This window comes from Phyllobates terribilis, unplaced genomic scaffold, assembly GCF_046119375.1.
Source record: "Phyllobates terribilis strain yellow unplaced genomic scaffold, ASM4611937v1 Scaffold_614__1_contigs__length_971095, whole genome shotgun sequence".
In the NCBI taxonomy this organism is placed as follows: Eukaryota; Metazoa; Chordata; class Amphibia; order Anura; family Dendrobatidae; genus Phyllobates; species Phyllobates terribilis.
In genome coordinates this window covers 283,161-292,924 of record NW_027363374.1, presented here as the reverse complement: position 1 = coordinate 292,924, position 9,764 = coordinate 283,161, and the positions used below count along the sequence as shown (strand labels likewise).

The following is a 9,764-nucleotide window of genomic DNA, read 5'->3' as shown; positions in this document are numbered from 1 at the left end:
ATCTCTATATATTATATATCTATACAGTATATCTCTATATACTGTATATTATAGCTCAGATTACTTGTCAAAACCTTGGAGACATAGTCCCTTTAAATGCCGCAGTGCCTGAAATAAAATAAAAACACATACCTCCTGGACAGTTATGCCAAATTACTTTTTATTTTTTTCTGGACAGCTTATCAAACAATCATGGACGGACAATATTTTGACAGACACATTGGAAAACCATAATAAATCATTACGATTATAAGCGACACATGTCTACAGCCCATAATTCTGATAATAACATCAGCTGCTTTATCTGTACACTGTAAAATAATGACAATTACAGTCAAAATAATCTGTATAAGTTTCTTCAAAAAAATCATGGGCACCTTACTTTTTTTTACGAACAGGTCTAAAAAAGTGTCCTATTTTTTAAGGACAGTCCTGGAATTTCTGGACGGTTGGCAACTCTGCTCCTGCAATGGCGCTATTCCAACGTTGTTGGCGCTGAGGAAAATATGAAGTGTTTTTACTTTATTTGTTGCACTCTAGCATTTCAGAGGAGGTTGACCAGTAGAGGAAAACCCCTTAAGTGACTCTCTCTGCAGAAAACTGTCCCAAAAGTTGCCAAATTTGTGCAAATGTTAGAATATTGCAATCTCCTTCTCTACTCCCCTCTTATCTCCTCTTCCCACAATCGCATACAAGATTTCTCCCGTGCATCCCCCCTACTCTGGAACGCTCTACCCCAACATATCAGACTGTCGCCTACCGGGAAACCTTCAAAGGAACCTGAAGACCCTCCTCTACTGACAAGCCTACAACCTGCAGTAACCCTCGCTCCACCATACTGCTGCGCGACCAGCTCTACCCTCACCTACTGTATCCTCACCCACCCCTTGTAGACTGTGAGCCCTCGCGGGCAGGGTCCTCTCTCCTCCTGGACCAGTCGCCGACTTGTATTATTCAAGATTATTGTACTTGTCTTTACTATGTATACACCATCTCACATGTAAAGTGCCATGGATTCAATGGCGCTATAATAATAAATAATAATAATAATCCTAGTGATAATTGTAGAGGATTGTCCATCTCTTAGGAGGTTTATTTCATGAGCATTGCAGTTTCTCCTCAGCACCATACGCCGTACATTTAGAAATTCTTGTGTACCTGCTGTAGCGGATGTGCCATGTCTGCGTTATCCGCCATATTGAGGTCTTCTCCTATATGGTTCCTGTAATGCAGACCACATCATCCATATTGCTAGATTCTCATCAATTGTCCTTGATGCCATCTCCTGACAGCAGTGGTGGATCAGTGACATAGAGCTGCAGTCCCCTGATGTATAATGCAGAGTCTCAGAGCCTCATTTATCAAACGGTTCATTACATTGTCTTTGTTGTCCATAGCAACCAACCAGAGCTCAGCTTTCATTTCTCAACCTGCTTTGGTAAAAGGAAAGCTGATCTCTGATTGGTTGTTATGGGCAAAATACTCACTCCTACTGTAAGGCTGTGTGCACACGTTGTGTTTTTGCTGCGTTTCTTTTCAGTGCAGATTTGTCACAAAACCTGAAGAGTTTCCTGATGCCAGCAAAATGAATGAGAATCCTGAAGTCTCATGCACACGTTGCTTTTTTGTGACGTAACCCCTTCACGTCGCAGATAATTTCCGTTTTTGTGCTTCCATTTTTCCTCCCTTTCTTCCCAGAGCCATAACTATTTTTCTGTCCACACTTGCGTATAAGGGCTTGTTTTTTGTGGTACTAGTTTTACTTCTGAATGAGACCATTCATTTTACCACTAGTGTACTCGAAAATGGGAAACAATTCCAAATGCAGTGAAATTGTGGAAAAAACGCAATTTGGACATTGCTTTTTGGGAATTGTTTTCATGGTGTACCTTTTGTAGTAAAAATTTCCTTGCAGTATTATTCTCCTCATCAATGCAATTACAGCGATACCCAACACATCCAATTTTTTTAGGGGTGAAAAAAAAATAAAAATTATGGGTTGTCGTCATTTTCCGAGACCACTAACATTTTGATTTTTCAGTCGATGGAGCTGTCTGATGACTTTTTTTGCGATGTAAGAAGACATTGTTATTAATACCATTTTGTGATCAATGTCACTTTTTTGATCGCTTGTTACAGCATTTTTTGTGGAATTGCAGAGACTAAAAAAATGAAACCACATATGTGTATTTTTTATTTTAATCTCTTTACTTTCAATGGGGGAAAGAGGTGATTTGAATTTTTATTTTATTTTTTTTTATTTGACCAACTAATAGCATATCAAACAAAGGGTGAATAAATATTATTTCCATATAAAACCCTTAAAATGTAACCTTAATTAAAGATAATTACAATTATCCATAGAAACAAATATTCCGAAGATCAAAGTGAAAAATAATAAATGTGCAAAACTAGTGATATAAAAATACAAAAGTATATGGATGATACACAATATACTGTATCAATGGGAACTAGTCTGCTCCTTTTGTCACCTATGATGACCCTTCCTGACCGCAAGGCTTGGCACCCTAAAATATAGTACGACAATGACGCCCCACTCACAAGTCGTCTATCCCTCAAAGTACCTATAAGTATAATCAACAGTGAGCAATAGATAAGGGCACCTTGGCGTCAGAGGATTACAGCGGGGGACACTTAGGACAGGTGAGTACATGGATTTTATTATTTTATTCTTGTTATAGGAGGAGGGGGATGAGTATGCACTCCATGCTACATACAGGGAATACCAATTACAAAATGTCCATATATGATAAATTGCATAAAATAATATTATACATTATATGATTAAATTTAAAATGCATATACGAAATCTTAATGTCATAACTTCATTGACCCCACTGAATAATATCAATATAATTTTATTTTTAATAAATATAGACCAAAAAAAGGATATATTGCACAAACAAGTATTATATTAAGTCTAAAGATTTAATGCTTAGATTATATATACCTATGTGCAAAAAAACTATTGTTCATCCAATGGATATAACCCAAGAAATATGCATAATGCATGTTATATATAAGTCTGCATGTCCAAACGTAATTCCACTGTTAATGCACAAAAATCTGCTATTTATAAAATGGATTTTATCCAAAAAATGCATTGTGCATGTTATATATATGCATGTGCATATCCATATATATTTAAATTATTTACGCAAAAATACAAATGTATGTATGTAAGGAACTATACATATCCAAACCACATGGTGAACAGTAAAAGTGATCACCATGTAATATCAAATGTCATAATGCAAAAAATAATCAAAGAGCAATAAGATCATAGTAAGTTTCATTTGTGCATATGAATAGGTACTGACCAGAGGCACATCATCACCCCCTCCACCTGCTCCAACGCACGTTTCGCTACCGCTTCATCAGGGAGTGAGGTGGAGGAGGAAGGGGCGATGTTTTATAGGGGGATTACAGCTGTGGTTACTTACAAATCAAGGGTGCCATGTTACCAGGCTCCATTACTGTCCCTCGCGTCCAGATAGCTGTCCTGTCTGCGACCGGATGTGCATCACCGAAGCGCGACCAAAGGTCGCAGTTCAATGACCAGACCCCAGTATCGGGCGCGAGAGCACACCGGAGCATGCGCAGTGTGGTGCACAGCAACCCTGCAGCCATAGTAGAAAAGGCCAAAAGTGTGGGTCAACATCAAAGCCGAAATATAATGAGAATAGCAAAATAGAACTGTATGAAATACAGAAAAAGATCTCTATATAATATAGTTAATGTGCGCACACACAATATTATGCCATATATAATGTGTATATGTCAAAGTGTATAAACACACTATAAACTCTCACCATGTATATGATACAGGTGAATAATTTGCTTAAATACTCTGTGCAGCACATGCGTAATATAACACACAGCGCCAGCGCAGCCAGGGTAAATCAGAGCAAAGATGGAGACAAAAAACCATAATAAAGTATGACTGTATGTATTAAAATGTTGATTCTTGTACGAACCCACAAAAATATGACATCTACAAATGAATATATCTAATTACCTTGTGTATGTATAGAGGTAAATGAATATACTAGCAGCTATTTATATGTGATAATTTAATATCCTTAATTCAATGTATAAGTTTATGTAAGTGATAGTTATATATGTGTATATACGAAAATTAAAAAAGCATAAAATATAATAAGAATATATATATGAAAAAGAGACGTGATCATGATAGAGAGGATAATACAAAAAATATATATCCAATGTTATACTTAGTGACGGAATTCATGTGAAACTGTATGGCTGTTTGGGCGATGATGATGATACAAAGAGTCCTCCAGTCTGAAAGAGATAATAAAAATTAGTATCCACATATATCCCATAAAAATACCTCCACAAACTCATAAACTACCATTTATATATACAATAAAACTAATAATACATGTATATATTATATTATTCAATCAAATCCACTATGACTATATAAATTATATGATTCGATTGATAATAAGGACAAGACACTGAAGATGAGAATATACCAAAAAATCCAAGTGTATATGTAGCACCCTGAGGATTCGGCTGCTACAGGGGTATTGCACCTCAAGCCAGAGGTGTGATATTCCACTCCCGGGTAAGGATGGAGTGTGGAACTGAGCTCAGTTAGCTGCATACACTACATACATCCCATTTCCGAGGGACAGACCGATGGTACTCCCACTAGGTATATGTGCAGGTACGACAGTGTCTGTCCCTGGCTGGAGTGGGAGGGGGGTGGAACATCCCAGTAGTGTAGGGGCAGATAGGGGGAGCAGTCTGGGTAAGGCTAGGAGCTCATTGGGTGCTGGTCACCTGAGCTCACACATAGAGGGAGTATATAAGGTGGGAACCATCTTAGATCAGGGTCAGTCAGTCAGTCAGTCAGTTCAGCCTGAGGAGAAGCCGAGCAGAGGAGCTCAGCCAGGAGGGCTGACAGGGAGCTGTGGCTCCTGCTGGGCCCAGCTCCAGGGCCAGGCTTGTAGTGGAGGAGGAAGAAGAAAGGCCCAGAGACGCAGAGCCAGAGGGAACCCTGAGATCCCAGAATTAAGCCAAAAGGGTGAAGGGTTGGCAGAAGAGGGCACCGGATCCCAAGCTGGCGGAGGCAAAAGTAACCCTTAGCCAGGAACCGGAGGTCGTGGTCAAGCTTTGCCACGACCCTCACCACATCCACCAGGAAGGTACACCAAGAGTAGGGTCAGGAAAGCCAGAGAAGGTTTTGCCACCAGGAGGCCCAAGGGAACCGGACAAAGGTGGATCCCTGGTGGGGACGGCCAGCAGAGAGAGAAAGAGAAGGGAGCTCAGGACCACGCTCCGGAACTGCCTGGGGGTTAGCCGAGTCCCACACCTGGTGAATGCAGCATGGCTCGGGTGGTCACTCAAGGCCAGAGTGACTGAAGGAACACCAGTGAGTAAAAACCCTGAAACTGCATCTCACGTCTCTGACTCTCCTTTCTGCACTATCACTACCCCCATCATCCGCACCAGCTGCCCTGAGGCCATACCCCTCCCGTTGGGGGTTATACCACCATCGCTGCACCCATACTACCGGCCTCAGCGGACTGTTCTGCAGCGGCGGCCTTGTGACCGCAAATCAACGGGTGGCGTAGTCGACACTTAACAACATCTACAAAGACTGCCACACACTTAGTTTGACACCCTGGGCACGGACCGGGTCACCGCCACGAGGACTACTACCCCTGTCAGATCCGGCTCCGGGTATCCCCTGAACATGGCCCAGGGGGCGCGTCATATACTTAAAGAAAACTCGAAAAACCCCACTGTTCGTTTAAACCTCTGAGGGTCATACTTCTTCGAGTGGTGATCCATTTACATTCAATCTGGGCCAGTTTTTTGGCTAGATTTTCCCTCCTAATCCCAGGATACAGATGGTCAATCCCTTTGACACGTAAGAGATGCCATTGATGAGGGTGGCAATCCCGAAAGTGTCTCGCCAAAGGTTTAAGTTTAGAAATAGCACCCACCTCATCTTGAGAAATTTTCTCGCTGCTCTAATATGTTTGATGTGTTACAAAGTACGTACCCTCAGCTCCTGAGTTAACATATCAATATACAAGAGTCCACAGGAACATGTGGCTTGGTAGATGACCATAGATGTTCTACAATTGATGAAATGCAGGATCTTGTAAATCTGCTCACCCATCGAATCCTGAAAGGTATCTGTTTTTTCAATATATCTGCCCACTTTGCAGTTGCCACACTTCCATGTGCCCCATTTGGGGCCCTTTGAGGCAAAGATATATGAAGACGTATCATGTACATGATGATTATGAACCAATATATCACGTAGTGTCTTATTACATTTAGCCGTAATAAATGGACGATTTGATAGAAAAGGAATTATTGTCTGATCCTGTTGGAGAATTGGCCAAAATTTGGAGATGATATTGGTCATCTCCTTCCACCTTGAATGATAATTCTTGATTGATCGAACATGCCCATAAGATTCCTTTTTCCTTTTAGTAATGAGAAGAGATTGTCTATTGGTGTGTTTGGCCCGATAGTAGGCCTGTTGAATATTTTACATTTTGTTCCCACGATGTAATATCACATGCCTGCTCTTCAAAAGCTTTGTCTTGGTCACAAATACGATGTGCCCTAATAAATTGCCGGTCGGTATTGCCCGTATTACATGTGCCAGATGTGATTTGGCATGCAAGAAAGCATTGACACTTCTTGCAATAAATATTTGTATGCAACTGTCCATGGTCATCAACACGAATATCCAAATCCAGAAAATCACTTTTCTTTAGCTCAATGTGATGGGTTAGTTTAATATTCCATGCATTTGTCATTGAGATGTTTTAAGAATTTTTCAAGTTCCTCACAGGAGCCCTGCCAACTAAACAACACATCGTCTATGAATCTCATCCAAGATATCACTGATGCCAATGACTTATGTTCAATGTTTTGGATGTATTCACGCTCCCAAAATCTCAAGAAGAGATTGACGTAAGACAGAGGCATATCTAGGTGGGGCGCAGTCGGTTCGATGTGTCTTCTTTGCCGGCGGCTGCGTTCTGCCACCCCCCGGACTGGGAGTCGGCAGTTCTCTGAGCAGAGACCGCGCTCAGAGTAGCTGCATTGTGCCGGCTCCCAGCGCTGAAGCTCTGACCTCAGGTCATGTGATCACGCTGCTGATGTCGCTCGCCGGTGGGCAGCTGCAGAGGCGGCCATTGGTGAAAACTGCTCTGTGCTTCAGAGCTGAAGACACCGAAGATGGAATGGAAGTGAAGATTCATTGTGGGGGGTGATTTATAGTATGGCTGACGGCTGATTTGCTGTGGGGGGTGATTTATGCTAAGGCTGGGGGGGTGATTTACTATAGGGGGTGATTTATGCTAAGGCTGGGGGGTGATTTACTATAGGGGGTGATTTATGGTATGGCTGGGGGGTGATTTATGGTATGGTTAGGGGGTGATTTACTATTGGGGGTGATTTATACTATGGCTAGGGAGTGCCATACTATGGGGGTTGATTTATGGTGTTGCTAGGCTGTGATTTACTATGGAGGTGACAAAGGGTATGCTGGAGGGTGATTTATGACATGGCTGGGGCAAGATTTACTATGGGGGGAGATTTATTGTATGGCTGGGGGAAAATTTATTGTATGGGTGGGGGGATTTACAATGGGGGGTGATTTATGGTATGGCTTGGGGGTGACTTACTATGGAGGGTGATTTATAGAATGACTAGGGGTGATGGGCGGCACGGTGGCGCAGTGGTTAGCACTGCAGCCTTGCAGTGCTGGGGTCCTGGGTTCAAATCCCACCAAGGACAACATCTGCAAGGAGTTTGTATGTTCTCCCCTTGTTTGCGTGGGTTTCCTCCGGGTTCTCTGGTTTCCTCCCACACTCCAAAGACATACCGATAGGGAATTTAGATTGTGAGCCCCGATGGGGACAGTGACAATAATGTACTGTATGTAAAACGCTGGGGAATGTTAGTGCTATATAAAAATAAAAAGATTTTAAAAAAAGAAGATTATTTACTATGAGGGGGGGGGTGATTTACTATAGGGGGTGATTTTTGGTATGGCTAGGGTGTAATTTACTATTGGGGGTGATTTATTGTATGGCTGTAGGGTGATTTACTATGGGGGGTGATTTACCATGGGGGTAATTTACTATACAGGGTGATTTATGGTATCGCTGAGGGGTGATTTACTATAGGGGGTGATTTATGGTATGGATTGGGGGTGATTTACTTTGGGGATAATTTATGGTATGGCTTGTGGTGATTTACAATGGGGGGTGATTTACTATAGGGGGTAATATATGGTATGGCTAGGGGAAGATCTGTGGCATGGCTAGGGGTGATTTACTATGGGGATGATTTATGGTACGGCTGGGGGATGATTTACTATAGGCAGTGATTTATGGTATGGCTGAGAGTGATTTACTATGAGGGGTGATTTATGGTATGGCTGAGAGTGATTTACTATGAGGGGTGATTTACTATAGAGAGTGATTTTTGGTATGGCTAGGGGTGACTTAATATGGGAGGTGATTTATGGTATGGCTGTGGGGTGATTTACTATGGGGGTGATTTACCATGGGGGAGTGATTTATGGTATGGCAGGGGGTGATTTACTATAGGGAGTAATTTATAGTATGGCTTGGGGGTGATTTATAATATGACTGGGGGTGATTTACTATAGAGGGTGATTTTTGGTATGGCTAGGGGTGACTTAATATGGGAGGTGATTTATGGTATGGCTGTGGGGTGATTTACTATGGGGGTGATTTACTATGGGGAGTGATTTATGGTATGGCAGGGGGTGATTTACTATAGGGGCTAATTTATAGTATGGCTTGGGGGTGATTTATAATATGACTGGGGGTGATTTACTATAGGGGAAGATTTATTGTATTTATGGGGGAGATTTATTGTTTGGCTGGGGGCAATATACTATGATGGGTGATTTATGGTATGGCTGGGGGGTGATTTACTATGGGGGTGATTTATGGTATGGCTGAGTTGTGCTTTACTATAGGGAATGATTTATGCTATGGCTGGAGGTCATTTATGGTATGACTAGTGGTTGATTTACTAAGGGGATGATTTATGTTATGTCTTGGGGGTGACTTATTAGGGGGGGTGGTTTATGGAATGGCTAGGGGTGATTTAATATGGGAGGTAATTTAGGCTATGGTTGGGGGGATGATTTACTATAGTGGTTGATTTATGGTATGGCTAGGAGGTGATTTATTATGGGGGGTGATTTATGGCATGGCTGGGGAGTAATTTACTATGGGGGGTGATTTATGGTATGGCTAGGGGGTGATTTACTATAGGGGGTGATTTATGGTATGGCTGGGGGGGGGATTTATTATGGGGGGTGATTTGTGGTATGGCTAAGGGGTGATTTACTATAGGCGATGATTTATTGTATGGCTGGGGGATGATTTACTATGGGGCGTGATTTATGGTATGCTTGGAGGTAATTTACTATGGGGGTGATTTATGGCATGCTTGGAGGTAATTTACTATGGGGGTGATTTATAATATGGCTGGGGGTGATTTACTCTAGGGGATGATTTATGCTATGGCTGGGGGGGTGATTTACTATAGAAGTGATTTATGGTATTGGCTGGAGGGTGATTTACTATGGGGGGGATTTATGGTATGGCTGGGGGGTTATTTACAATAGAGGGTGATTTATGTATGGCTCGGGGGTGATTTACAATAGGGGTGAATTATGCTATGGCTGGGGGGTGGTTTAC

At 41.9% G+C, this 9,764-nt stretch overlaps 1 long non-coding RNA gene across 1 annotated transcript in view; it reads right to left on the bottom strand.

Annotated features, from left to right (window-relative positions):
* Nucleotides 1–3,563: 3,563 nt before the first annotated feature.
* LOC141233751 (uncharacterized) overlaps nucleotides 3,564–9,764 on the bottom strand; it is a 174,028-nt gene continuing 167,827 nt past the window's right edge. Inside the window, exon 6 of the long non-coding RNA XR_012299787.1 lies at nucleotides 3,564–4,326. This is a non-coding gene — a long non-coding RNA (uncharacterized lncRNA). The remainder of the gene's footprint in view (nucleotides 4,327–9,764) is intronic.